The sequence below is a fragment of the Ipomoea nil genome, unplaced genomic scaffold (assembly GCF_001879475.1).
Source record: "Ipomoea nil cultivar Tokyo-kokei standard unplaced genomic scaffold, Asagao_1.1 scaffold3256, whole genome shotgun sequence".
Classification (NCBI taxonomy): domain Eukaryota; kingdom Viridiplantae; phylum Streptophyta; class Magnoliopsida; order Solanales; family Convolvulaceae; genus Ipomoea; species Ipomoea nil.
The window spans coordinates 804,302-820,137 of NW_017619684.1; positions in this window are offsets into that span (position 1 = coordinate 804,302).

A 15,836-nucleotide genomic window follows, 5' to 3' on the forward strand; every position below is an offset into this window, starting at 1 on the left:
GGTAATATCTCATTACATCCCAAAGTATATCATAAGTGTACGGGGTGCTATGCCACACCTGGGCTAGAGAACCCAGGTGCACAGGCTGTCTAACTAATATCCATTGAAACATAATGCATAATATGGCGCGCAGGCTGAAAGGGAAACTAATCTATTTCTACGCTCCAATTCTAGCACGCTCCAGTGCTCTAGTCCTCTGTGCCTGAAAGCCAAATATATCTGTTCAGCGAGAGATGCTGGTAACCCACTCCAACGCGTTGAGATACAATACATATAGAGATATATATAGATATACGAAAACCATTATGAGCATGAAGATATATCCTACGAACTCTAGCTTTAAAACCGGGAATGACTCGACAGATAAGGCCAGACACAAGCAACAGATATAACGAGCATATGCAGTTCACAATAGATAAGGCAGATAAGGCAAGGCATAAACAATAATCATAACCCAACATGAACAATCCCCAATATAAGCCCCATAGTCACATCCCCCAAGACACTCATAATCACAACCCATCCATATCACAACACATAACACACCTTGTTGGCGCCACAGGACCAATCGCATGCCCATACATGAGGGTCAGCGCATATAGCTCTGACACTGCCCCGCAGCACCCTGCCCCGTATCGCAACACGGAGGGGTCGATCGCAACCGACCGATGAACCGCAACTCATCATAGTGTTTGATCGCAACCAAACAGTGGACCGCAGCCCAAGAGAATGTCATCTGACCGCAGCCAGGAAAAAGGACGAACCGCAGCTCGTATAGAAACGTTTGATCGCAACCAAATGGTGGACCGCAGCCCAAGAGTATTAATCTGACCGCAGCCAGCTTCTGAACCGCAGCTCAGGATAACCAATCCGATCGCAACCGAATTGGGGTAACACACACATAACACATAGCAAGCACATGCAACCCACATTACACATTAGGAAGGGGGAGAAAACGTATAACAAAACCTATGCGTGATCCATCACTTACTAAGAATAGTCCTAAGGGGTTCATACTTCTTCCACCTAGGTCAACGGGATACCGATTCAACTAGCATGCAATATAATAGACTCATAAACCTACGAACGGTACCCGAAACATCAAACTAGACATAGGCACGATAAACGGGGTCCATTGGGACACCGCGGGGAACGGGGGGATATCAAACGGGGAAGCCGGGGTCCCGGGTGGGACGACTTTCCAGCGGGTAGCCGGTGGGTGGTGGGCCACCCGCCGGCTGCCCGCCGGATTCTACTGTTCCGGGCAGCGGGTCGCCGGCGGGCAGCTGCCCATCGGCCGGCCACCCGCTGCCAGGCGGTGGTTTACGGCTATGGGTAGGTGGCGGGTCCCCTACCCCCCACTGACTCTTTTCACACACTTTACGCCCCGGGAATTGTTATGGAACCCGAAACCATGCTTAGACACTTTACAACACAATTAATGACAACCCGTAGACAATTAACGAATCAAATACGAGGAACGAACGGCACATAACCTATCATGCTTTTCTAAGTATAATCAACACCCAAACATGCGGTTTCCCCACCCGATAATCCAAGAATAAGATCATACGATACAACCTAGGGTTCTAGTCATTTTTATATTAACAATAATACGGTTCGTCTTCTAATTGTAAGATTCGGTAAGAATAACACATAATCATCAAGATCATCACCCAATTATCAAGAACGACACATAATCATCAAGAACTCCATATAATCATCAAGAACATCATAATTATCAAGAATCTCTCAATATCAAGATTATCAAGATCCCCCATGGGATCATCACATCAATCATCAACAATAATCATTACAAGTCATTAATACACAATAATATGGGGAAACCCTAAGGGGGAAATCATAGCTATGAAAATAGGTTTTGTTGAGACATGGGTTACCTCTTAGCCTTAATTAATTCCTTGGCTATGAAGGATCTTTCTTTAAGCTTCCTTGCTTTCTTGATTTCTCCTAAGGGGATTCTTGGAGCTCTTTTGGGGTGGTGGGGCGTTATTCTTGTGGGAAGTTCTAGGTGTCTCCTAAGTCCCCTATTTATATATTTAGGAGTCCTAATTAGGAACTAATATTATAGGCTCGCTAATTCTATTCCTTTTGGAACTAAGGATTGGGTTTAGGGGTTGGGTTTATATATGAGGGCCCATGGACTATGGTGGGCCTTTTTCCCTAATTAATCATTATGATTTGTTCCTTCTCTTGGGCTATTGATTGATTAATTAAATGGTTTTTGGGGCCGTAACACGGGGTGTTACAAGGAATACCTCTCGGTTTTCTCTTTCTTTTGGAATTCAACTCGGTTGACACTTCATGATCTTTATATAGAATCCGGTTATTTCCAAATGGCTTTCTAGACCTCATTGGCAATCCTTTTCTTTTGACGATTTCTCCAATAAGTAACCCGAACCCTAGAATGTGGTTGAACTTGTCATTCCTAATCTTTGCGCCTTTCACAAAATGTGCAATCCGGCTTAAAATAAGCTTAATCCAGTCACCCTTAACATCATTCATCAAGGCATGCAAATATCCAATTCTCACAGGTGATATATCCTCCATACTATTCAGTTTACATAATACACATTTGTAGATGATTTTGACTAGCATTTCATACTCTAGCTTCAAGTCAGATTTTTGACCGGAAAGGTTGGGTTCGAGAGATGCATTCTCATTTTGAATTTCTGCCCAAACTTCCGTGTGATTATATGTGTGTATATCTAAGTCCAACAGTGGTTGTTCTAGACTAGATATAGGAAGTCCAAAAGTTGAATGCATCTCTTGTTCATCAATGGTGATGAGAGTTCCATTTACGGTGGACTCAATGGTCCATCTAACAACTTTGGCATTCACAAAGAAATCTGCTACATCTTCATCATAAAATCCTGAGTATGGATAAGAACATAACCTCATAAGATTGCTGCTTTGAAGTGCATGGATGATTCTTTGTGCTAGTTCGGAGTTCTTGGCCTCCTTGAGAAATTCGTGGGGGTCAAAACTTCCTCCTGCCTTGATTCCAACTGCTAGCTTGGTGAGATTTAGTTGTGTAGAATGTTCTTCATTCGGTTGAGAACTTGAATCTCCAATGGCATCCATAATGTGCTTGGTGTTTCGATTTGAGATTGAGAGAGATGGAGCTTGAGAGATTTCGGTTATGGAAGATGTAAAGGTTTTGAGAATTTTGAGTGGAAAGGTGACTTTTCGACCGGTTGGGTGGAAAGGGGGTGCCTTTACAAAAATATCCTCAAAATTGAATTTTGACTTTTAATAGGTGAGGGGTATTTTTGATATTCCAAGGGTCTCCAACCTTTAACCTAACTGATAGTTAGTTTAGGTTATATATTCTCCATCCAATTTGTCTGCTGATGTGGCGCCAAAAATTTAGATACTCGAACTGATTTTACCTGAAATAAAATTCATAAAGCACTAAATCTGTTCCGAAAATAATATGTGCATGTACATATATACACGTTTTATGTAGTTGGGAGAAAAAGAAAATTGATTCTTTTTAGACAATTTATTATGTGCAACTACCATAAAAAGGTGTTCTCATTTAAGATAAACTCATCATCATACTATCTTGTCAACTCTTAAATGGTAAGATTGTGTAAATCTAAATAAATTTTATTTGTGCATATATATATATAAATACATTGATACACGGTTGAAGAGGCATGCATGCATTATGTGCTTTATCAACATTTAATTAAGATAGGTAGACTTAAATGTTAAGATGTGACATATTTTGCATGTGGGACACATATGCAGGAAAATAAGTTAAATGAATCAAATAATGTAACGAATTTTTCAGATGAAAATTGAGATTTTAGTTTAAATAGAGTTTAGAAACTTAGCTCAATTTAATCATTCCCATCTCGTGTCTTAATTTAGAAAATCTTGATTCACACAGAGGCTTTGTGAGAATATCAGCTAATTGATCTTCGTTCGGGATGTATTCTATTTTCAATTCCTTCTTTTCAACATGATCCCGGATAAAATGATGTCTCACATCAATGTGCGTTGTTCTTGAATGTAACACGGGATTGTGTGTTATGACTATGGCACTCATATTGTCACACAGTATGTTGACATTTTCACAATTCACGCCATAATCTTTCAGTTGTTGTTTCATCCAAAGAATTTGCACACAACAACTCCCAGCAGCTATATATTCAGCTTCGGCTGTGCTTGTAGCTATGGAGTTTTGCTTTTTGCTAAACCATGATACCAATCTTCCCCCTAAGAACTGGCATGTCCCTGGGGTACTTTTTCGATCGATTTTACATCCTGCAAAATCTACATCTGAGAAACCAGTTAGTGTAAGATTACCTTCTTTGGGATACCATAATCCCACATTGACTGTTCCCTTTAGGTATCGGGTGATCGATTTTCTTGGTAGCAAGAAAATGACTTTCTTTCGGCTTTGATTGGAACCTATCACATACTCCCACTGAATAAGATATATCTGGTCGGCTTGCAGTGAGGTATAGTAATGACCCAATCATTCCTTGATATTTTGTTTCGTCAACATCCTTGCCTTCATCATCTTTATCCAATCTTAAAGACGTGCTCATCGGGATCTTGATTGAGGATTTTCCATCTTGACCAAATTTCTTTATGAGATCTTTCGTGTATTGGGCTTGATTGATGAATATTCCTTCGTTGAGTTGCTTTACTTGTAGTCCAAGAAAGTAGTTTAATTCTCCCATCATGCTCATCTCAAATTTATTCTGCATGAGCTTAGAAAATTTCTCACATAAAGTTTTATTAGTACTTCCAAAAATAATATCATCAACATAAATTTGTACTAACAAAATGTGATCATTTTCTTGAATTCTGAATAAGGTTTTATCAACAAGGCCTTTTGTGAAACCACAGTTAATTAAGAACGTTGATAGGGTGTCATACCAAGCTCTCGGTGCTTGTTTTAATCCATACAACGCCTTCTTTAATCTGTAGACCTTATTAATATCACCTTTTACCTCGAAACCGGGTGGTTGCTCAACGTAGACTTCTTCTTCAAGTAAGCCGTTTAAAAATCACTTTTCACGTCCATTTGATAGACAGTGAAATTCTTGTACGCCGCATAAGCTAGAAATATTCTGATGGCTTCTAGTCTTGCAACAGGTGCAAATGTTTCATCGAAGTCTATTCCTTCTTCTTGTGAATATCCTTTTGCCACTAGTCGTGCTTTGTTTCGAACAACAATTCCATCCTCATTTGCTTTATTCCGAAAGACCCATTTTGTTCCAATTACATTTTAATTTTCGGGTCTTGGAACTAATTCCCATACGTCACTTCTTTTAAATTGATCAAGCTCTTCTTGCATTGCATTAATCCAATCTGGATCACTTAGAGCTTCTTCAGTGCTTGTGGGCTCCACCTGAGAAAGAAAACAAGAAAATAAAGTATCTATATTTGAGGACCTTGTTTTTACTCCTTCTGATGGATCTCCAATCACTAGCTCTGGAGGGTGATTTTTGAGCCATCTCAAGTCAGGTTGTAGGTTGCATGGGTTTTCCACGTTTCCTTGCTCAGTAGGTAAGTTGGAGGTAGACACATTTTGCTCATCAGATTGTTCTCCAACTTGTGTTTCAACTTGAGAATTTTGATTTTCCCCATGGGGATCTTCATTTGCTTCCACGTGTCCTTCACTATTGCAATCAATGTCCAATTGCTCCATACCCTGTACAATTTGATCTTTAAAAGATATGTCAGTATCATTAAATGATTTTTCAACTTGACAACTTTCCTGATCATTTTTGTTGCTCTGGGTTTCTTTCTTATGCGCTTCATCAAATGTAACATGAATTGATTCTTCTACCACCATTGATTTCTTGTTCAATACTCTGAATGCTTTGCTGGTAGATGAATATCCCAAAAATATTCCTTCATCTGCACGCTCATCAAAGGTCTTTAGATATGTTTTACCATTATTAAGAATAAAACATTTGATGCCAAAAGTATGGAAATAGCTGAGTTTAGGTTTTCTCCCTTGTGTATCAAGCTTCGATTTTGCGTATAGCAAGCGGTGTTGATTGCTTCAGCCCAATATCTCTTAGGTAGCTCGGCTGACGTAATCATCACTCGTGCGGTTTCTTTTAGAGTTCTATTTCTTCTTTCGGCTACACCATTTTGGTTTGGTGTACGTGCGCCAGATAATTGATGTAGAATTCCTTGAGAATTGCAGTAGGCTTCAATTATTTTATTCACGAACTCAGTTCCACGATCAGTTCAGATTTTTGCAATTTTCAAGTCTTTCTCGTTTTGTAGTAGCTTAAGTAGTTCTGGCAACTTTTGCTCCACTTCATTTTTCTTCTTGAGAAATATCGTCCACGTGTACCTGGAAAAATCATCAACAACAACTAGTGTATATTTCTTACCACTTAGACTTACTGGGTCTATTGGACCGAATAGATCTATGTGTAGTAGGCTTAGCGGTCCTATTGTAGATTCTTGAGCTTTGGATTTGAAAGATGACTTAACTTGCTTTCCTCTTTGGCAAGCATAAGATATTTGATCTTTCTTGTAAACAACGTCAGGTAGACCTTCAACGAGTTTGTTTCTTGCTAGCTTGTTGATAGTCTTAAAGTTTAGATGATTCAACTTCTTATGTCATTCCCAACTTGTCACGTGTGAGTTGTTTGCTAGTAGGCACACTGATTATTTTGTTGTGTTCCAATCCGCCACATACATATTTTTCATCCTTATTCCTTCGAGCACAACTTCTCCCGAGGAATTATTCTTCACTTGGAATTTATCTTTGAAGAACTCTACTAGATATCCTTTGTCACAAAATTGACTTGTACTCAACAAGTTGAATTTTAGACCTTCAACAAAGGATACATCTTCAATTTTTAAGCCATTTCAAAATATTGTACCGATTCCTTTTGTTGTGTCGTATCGTTCATTTCCACCGAATACGAATTTTTGTCCTTCGATATTTTTAAGATTCACAAGACTAGATTTATTTCCAGTCATGTGTCTAGAACATCCACTATCGAAGTACCAAACTTCCTGCAAATAAATTACACATTTTTAGGTACCCAACTTGATTTGGGTCATTGGGTGTTAGTCATTTTTGGTACCCAAATCCACCTTGTACTCACTGATCTAAGTTTAGGTGGTTGGTAACCATTGAACACATTATAATCATATTTAATTTTTGAAAACAATTTTTGTGCCGGTTTTTGAAAATTGACTCGATTTTTTGGCACGTGGGAGGTAGATTGTTTGAGCCTATGATAGGCATTAAATCTGGACTTAGTCCATGGTTTAATATTATCAAACCAATCTTGTTTAGAGGGATAAAATCTCCCTTCCTCAATTCTTGGATTCCTTCCCACTCTCCTATGAGGGCTTTGTGCACTAGACTCATTGGTGTATTTCCATTTAGGAACAAACTTTTGTCTTTTTACATACTGTTTAGGCGAAATATTGTTTCTTTGAGGCTTCGGCCTAACAGCATTAATGTTGACATTAGTTTGATAACCAATTCATTGTCTCACTATGCTTTCTTGACCTTTTACAAATTTTACTACTTGGACTTTATTATTTAAAGTAGTAGTAGAATTGGTCAAGTTCTTGGAGGCTTGAGAACACGATGGATCATAACCAAGTCCGGTTTTATCACTTGAGGGCTTTTGCATATTTACCATTTTTTCCATTATTTTGGATGAATGTGTAAACGTTTCTATAACCTCTCTAAGGTTGTGTTCTCCCACTTCCCTTGATTTACACTCTTCTTGAAGAGAAATAATTTTATCTTTCAAGTCTTTCACTTCAAGTAGAGCATTTTGCAATTTTTCATTCAGTTTATCTTTTTCAAGAATCAAAAGATAATTGCGCTCTTTGAGTTGAGAGTGAGTGTCCATTACAGTTTGACATTCTTCCATTAAGTGAAAGAAGGACTCTCTAGAAAATGAAGAATTTACTGAATCATAAGAGTTAGATGTTACCTCATTTTCCTCATTTCCATTTGCCATAAGACACATGTCCTCGTAGGGTGTGTTGTTGGAGATGCTCATGCAAAACATTGCATTGTCATCCTTTGAGGTGTCACTTTCATCACTTGAAGATTCTTCTGACTCACTTATTTCAAGTGGGTCACTAATAAGTGCTTTTCTTCTTTCTTTTGTAAATCTTTTATCTTTGGTCTTGAATTCTTCATGTTGAGAGTTAGAAGTATTTGTGTATTGACTTTTACTTACCTTGGGGTGTGGACAACTAACTGCAAAGTGTCTAGGCTTTCTACAGTTGTAACACAAATTTGAATCTTCCTCAACTATTTCTTTCTTCGAATTCTTTGTTGCATTCCACGATTTTCCTTGTGGATTTTTCTTGTAGTTGCTTCTCTTCATGAATTTCCTAAATTTCTTAACAAAGAGAGCAAATTGATCATTAGGCAATAATTCAACATTTTGTACTGACCTTGAGGTTGATGGTTGCTCGGCTATGAGTGCGTTATTCTTTTCTTCATGATCTTCCTCTATTCTTGATCTTCCTCTATTCTTGATTTCATCTCGAATTCATAGGCTTTTAGATCACTGAATAACTTGTCTTTTGATAGGGTTTGTAGATCCCTATTTTCTCTCATGGCCATGACCTTCATGTCCCATGTAGATGGTAGACCACGTAGAATTTTGAGTGAGATTTCTTTTTGATTAATATCTTTTCCAAGATCATTAATCTCTCCTAAGATTTTGGCAAATCTTGTTTCCATGTCGGTAATATTCTCGCCGTTTAGCATTTTGAAATCCTCAAATTTCTTTAATGCTATGGTGAGCTTATTATCCTTTTCTTGCTCGTCTCATTCACCAATTTGAATGAGCGTTTCCCAAACTTCCTTCACGGATTGACATTTTCGAACTTTTGGGAATATTGTGTCATCGATAGATTTAAACAAAATATCCTTGGCAATATTGTCCAAGTTATTTCTTGTTCTATCTTCACGAGACCATTCCGCTTTCGGTTTTGGAATGTATTGTGGAGTGTCACTTGTTTGTACGGATGAAGTGTTGACGTGTAAAATCTCAATAGGACCACTCGTAACCACTTCCCATATTTCATCATGTAGTGCAGATAAATGTACCTGCATGCGAATTTTCCAATCATCAAATTTCTCTAAGGAAAACAATAGATTTTGGGCAAGAGCCATATCTCTTTTCATCATCTTGATTTTTCGAGATCTGTCTAGTAGTCAAAAGTTGACTCAAATAGACAACTGCTCTGATACCAATTGTTGGTCCCGATAGGGTGGTGAAAGTCTAGAGGGGGGGGGGGGGTGAATAGACTTTCAAGTTTTTTCAAAAAAATAACTCTTTGGTAACATCAACTCTAAGTAACAAGTAAATAGAGTAAGTTTTGAACTGCACAGCGGAATAATAGTATGTAAAGAGTTATGCCCAAACAATAATTTAAATGCGCCTGTAAGATGGGTACAGATGATATGTAAATTGACAGATATATCTTGAATATATAAAGGAGATGGTGCACTCAATATATAACAATAATATTCAAGATTGTAAATAAAATATCGTGTCACGTCGACAGTGTGACGAACTGGCGAGCTGTCGTAGGCTCCCAAATTAAAACCTTACAAACGTAGTAGCGGGAGTAAGGATCGATCCCACGAGGATTAACTAGTTTAACTTTTGTGCTCAAGGAAATAATGGGGGGTTTGGAATATATCGAGAATAAATATTAAATAAAAGAGAAATTAAATAAACGAGAAATTTAATCGAACGAATAAACAGTGAAAATAATATATCGAAAACACTTATAATAAGAAACCTTGGTCAGTAAAGATCCACCACCGGAGTTTAACACTGATCATTGATTTATAAAGTAATTTATATGCAGTTGAATATTTGTCGTGAAATTATTTCATTTCCGTTTTCCCTTAGTTGTAGGTAACTAAAGCACACGCGGTTTAATTACCCCTAACTACTAAATAACCTAAGACAAGCGCTATAGATTTAATTTAATAGCAGCAATAGGAACTAGGAAAACCGACAAACTAAATAACACAAGCACAAGCGGTTGCATTTAATTTAGGAAAATATTCTACCCGAGTCCAATTATCACTAAGCCGTCAATAATTAACCCAGTTGCTACTGAATATTAGAGTAATTTGTAGCACAACATTATCTAATATAGCAAATAATTATATCAAATAAATAACTAGTAGGCCTCCCTAGCAATTAAATGACACAATTATTTCAAATAACTTAGAAGAATATTTAATACTCAAATGCATAAAAAATATATAATAAAAATAAATAAATAACCTTACAGCGTAATGAACTCCGGGGCTTCAATTCACTAAACCAAACAAGAAATTAGCCGCGAATGGACATTGATAACAACCTTAAAGAATATTCGAGAGGGGAAGAATGAACGATCAACTAGAAAATCCTTCCACTATTTATACACTTCCTAAATTAATTTCTACCGCTCAATTCCTATTGTTTCTCGCCGCACGACTCCGTCGACCAAAGTTGCGCCGCATTTGCCGCACGCCCTGAAGAAGAAATCAAACAATATTATTACTTTGTTTCTTTATCTTTAGGATAGGAAATGGATTAGCTAATAATATATTATATATATATTTAGTATATAGCACGTAGCATATATATATATATTGATATATTAATTATTATATATATTATATATTATATATATATATATATATATATTTAGTACAATATTTAGTTCATTAATTGTTAAACTCCAAAAAGAACAAATTATTAAATAATATTAAATAATTAATGCAAAATTATTATAAAGATGTACCTAAAATATGAGTGTAAAATATGCCCGTCAAATTCCCCCACACTAAAACGTTTGCTTGTCCCCAAGCAAAAATATTATTTGTGAAGTAAATTAAAATGAAATTCCCAAAACTCATAACATATCATGAACAACAATCTGAAGCACCCTGCAATTAATAAGTTAGCACCCTGTTTGAAAATGTAGAAAACTAAATAAGTAAGCCCTCACAGGAATGTCACTCATCACTCAAGTGTTTGATGGGTATAGATTTCGCTCAAGTTCATTCCTATAAAATTGCTCTACCATAGGCTTGCATATCTTCTCAATCACCACTACAAGAGTCATGCATGACACAAATCATAAGGACTTTTCACAGGTTGTAATGGGGCTAGGGTTAGGGTAGAGAATATTTTAGGAAAGTAGTTTAAACAAAACCTTCAAACTAGAGGAGCAATTAAATACAAAGAATCTAACACCCTTGCTCAACACCCTCAGTTTTTCATTCAAAGCATTTCCTATTGACATTTCAACCCAATTATCATTCTCATAAATATAGAATTCTTCCTCAAAACTACAAGAACTTCCCCTCGCTTCATTTATTTAGGAGTGGCTTCAACTCAAAACTAATTGCTGATTCTTTCTCATTTTTCTCATAAATTTCAGCAACATTTTTTCTTTTTCAAACATATATTCTCCATTTTTCCATTTTTTTTCATTTTTTTCAATTTTCCATACCTTTTTTTTTTTTTTTTTTAAATGATGAACTGCCTTCATTTTCTCTTAGAAGACCAACGACAAATTGGCAATAAAGGTACAACCCGCCTCACTCTCAAAACAAATTAATAAGAGTAGGTGATCTCCCCCACACTTATCCTTCACAAACTCACGTAGATTACAAGAATAATCCATAATTTGCTCCACTAGTTATTCAGCTGGGTGAAGGCATTATTTTTAGATATAAAAGGCTTGTAATGTGGTTCAAGATAAAGAAAAGAATGGCCGTAAAGCTCAAAGTGGTTAACAAGGGGAGATAAATCATAGGACAAACTGGTTATTTGGCTAGTGAGGCTCAAGATCAAATAATGGCCTTAATCACACTTGAATCATGCATGGTCTAATTAGCTTTAAAAGAGAATCAAGGCAAGTTCTAGAGAAAAAAAATTATGGAAGAAATCACACAATAGAAAGAAAATAAGACCGAAGTGTCAGTCAGTGGCTCAAAACACTCACAGGTTTATTGCTTACTTAATATAGCCACTACATATCAAACAAGAGATGCTAACAAACTAATCACAACTTGCCACAGTATTTATTCAATCATGTTATGCATTCCAAGAAAGAAAAAAAATATTATTTTTCAAAATAATACTTATTTTGCATAAAATAATAGTAAAATATTTTTTGAAAATTATGAAATAAGAAAATAAACAATTTTTTTTTTTGACATAAGCAAACAAACAATAAAACTAAATTAATCAAACAAACAATAAAACTAAATTAAGCAGAGAAATAATAAAACTAAAACTAAATCTCCTCCCCCCACACTTATTACCAACATTGTCCCCAATGTTGAATAAAAACATGCAGAAAAGGAGTATTAAATGAAAAATAACGATTAAGAAAAAGAGAATAGAACAAACTCCCCTTCTAGTTGTGCATATTATTCAAAGTAGCTGGGATCTTCAAGAAGTATATCGGCAATATAATCAACTTGAGCACCTTCATGCATGGTAGGGTTTAAGCCGATGACCATTCACCTTGAATATCTTAGAAGTCTGTAAACTTTGAATCTCTATCGCACCATGAGGAAAAATGTTAATGATAATAAATGGACCAACCCATCGAGAACGTAACTTACCTGGGAATAGCCTAAGACGTGACTGGAAGAGTAGGACTTTTTGTCCAATTGAAAATTCCTTTCTCAAAAGCATCTTGTCATGAAATGCTTTTGTCTTTTCTTTATAGATTCTTGAATTCTCGTAGGCCTCATTGCGAATCTCCTCCAACTCAGAAAGTTGCAACTTCCGGTGTAGGCCACTTTCATCAATGTTCATATTAAAGCTCTTGACAGCCCAATAAGCTTTGTGTTCCAACTCGACGGGGAGGTGACAAGCTTTCCCAAACACAATGCGATAAGGGGACATACCAATAGGTGTTTTGTATGCGGTTCTGTACGCCCATAATGCATCATCTAATCGCAAACTCCAATCCTTCCTGTTTGGGTTGACTGTTTTCTCAAGGATTGACTTTACTTCTCGGTTGGATACCTCTGCTTGCCCGTTAGTCTGCGGGTGGTAGGCAGTTGACACCTTATGGGTGACATGATACTTTTTAAGCAAAGCTTCGATGGTGCGATTACAAAAGTGAGTACCCTGATCACTTATTATAGCCCTTGGAATGCCAAACCTGGAAAAGATGTTAGATTTGATAAAATCTGCAACAACTTTAGAATCATCAGTCCTGGTGGCTTTAGCTTCCACCCACTTTGAAACATAATCAACAGCAAGTAAAATATAAACAAAACCAAAAGATACAGGAAATGGGCCCATAAAATCAATGCCCCAAACATCAAAGACCTCACAAAATAGGACCGGAGTTTGTGGCATTTCATTTCTCCGGGATAAATTACCTGACTTTTGGCAAGCATCACAACACTTGCAAAATGAGTATGAATCTTTAAACAAAGTTGGCCAATAAAATCCAGACTCCAATACCTTCCTTGCTGTTCTCTTATCACCAAAGTGGCCTCCACAAGCATAAGAATGACAAAAGGTAAGGATTGAAGCAATTTCATCATCAGGTACACACCGCCTTACCACTTGGTCAGCACAATGTTTCCAGAGGTACGGTTCATCCCATACATAGTACTTGGCATTACTCCTGATTTTATCTTTTTGTGCCTTAGAGGAATCAAAAGGAAACTTGTTAGCAACCAAAAAGTTGACTATGTTAGCATACCAAGGTAAAACCACAGTTGCAGCCAATAGGTGCTCATCAGGGAATGCTTCTCGCAGTGGAGGTTCAGGTTCAATGTGTACCAACCGACTCAAATGATCGGCCACAAGATTTTCTGACCCCTTCTTATCTTTGATCTCCACATCAAACTCACTTAAGAGGAGTATCCATCTTATTAATCGTGGTTTGGCTTCCTTCTTTTGCATCAAGTAGCGAAGAGCTGCATGGTCAGAATAAACTATAACTTTTGTGCCCAGCAAATAAGACCTAAATTTTTCTAAAGCAAAAACAATGGCTAAAAGTTCTTTTTCTGTAGTAGAATAGTTTTTCTGAGCATCATTTAAAGTCCTAGAAGCATAATAAATAACATGGGATGATTTCCCGATCTTTTGGCCCAACACAGCCCCTACTGCGTGATCACTTGCATCACACATAATCTCAAATGGGTAGTTCCAGTTAGGTGGCTGAATGATCGGCGCAGACGTCAACAACTCCTTCAATTCGTCAAATGCTCCCTTACACTTTTTGTCAAACTCAAAGGATGTCTCTTTCTGCAACAATTTGCATAAAGGTAGTGCTATTTTCGAGAAGTCTTTGATAAACCTTCGGTAAAAACCTGCATGTCCAAGAAAAGAGCGGACTTCCCGCACATTAGTGGGATACGGCAGAGATTCTATAATATCAACCTTGGCTTTATCAACCTCAATCCCACTAGACAAAATAACATGCCCTAAGACATTACCTTGTTCAACCATAAAATGATATTTTTCAGAATTTAACACAAGATTACTCTCTACGCATCTTTTCAAAATAAGTGAAAGGTTATGTAAGCAGGTATTAAAAGAGTCACCATAAACTGTAAAATCATCCATGAAAACTTCAATCATATGCCCTACATAATCAGAAAATATACTAACCATACACCTTTGAAAGGTACCCGGGGCATTACAGAGGCCAAACGGCATGCGTCGATATGCAAAAGTGCCGAAGGGACATGTGAAAGTCGTTTTTTCCTGGTCTTCCGGAGCAATTGCAATCTGGAAATAACCTGAATAACCATCAAGAAAACAAAAATAAGAGCGACCAGCTAACCTTTTTAACATTTGGTCAATAAACGGTAAGGGAAAGTGATCTTTTCTTGTGACAGCATTCAACTTCCTATAATCTATACAAACTCGCCACCCATTTTGAATACGAGTGGGGACCAGTTCATCATTCTGGTTTTTGACAACCGTAATCCCTGTTTTCTTAGGAACCACTTGAGTTGGGCTAACCCATTTGCTGTCTGAAATTGGATAGATTATCCCAGCCCCAAGGAGTTTGATGACCTCTTCCTTGACTTCTTCCATCATGGGCGGGTTTAGCCTTCTTTGTGGTTGACGAGATGGTTCTGCTCCTTCATCTAGAAGGATTCGGTGCATGCAAGTGGATGGACTTATCCCTTTGATGTCTGCAATTATCCACCCAATGGCAGTTTTGTGTTCTTTTAGCACTTGGACAAGTTTTTCCTCTTCTATTGCAGACAGTTTAGTTGAAATTATGACTGGCAATGTTTTATTTTCTCCTAAGAAAGCATATTTAAGGTGTTCAGGAAGGGGTTTCAATGTGGGGATCGGTGCTTGCACAACAGATGGTAACAATTTTTCACTAGAAGCAGGTAAAGCCATATAAGAAACATTACTTTGTTGGTGCAATTTAGGACAATGATTCAATGATGCAATAATTTCGCGTAAATTGTCACTCATAGCAAATTCATCATTTTCAAGGTGTTCACAAATAACAACTTCCAATTTATCTTTACCATTAAATTCAAAAACTTCTTCAACCAATGAATCAATAATATCAACAGAATAAGCAACACAATCACCTCCAGGGTATTTCATAGCATTATAAATATTGAATGTAACAACATTACCATCAAATTCCATAGTAAGTGTGCCACTATGAATATCAATTTTTGTTTTTGCAGTTTTTAAAAATGGTCTTCCTAACAGAATAGGTGCAGAATGATCATTATTTTCCATATCTAGCACATAGAAATAAGTAGGGAAGATTAAATTATTAACTTGCAACAATACATCTTCAATTACACCCCTAGG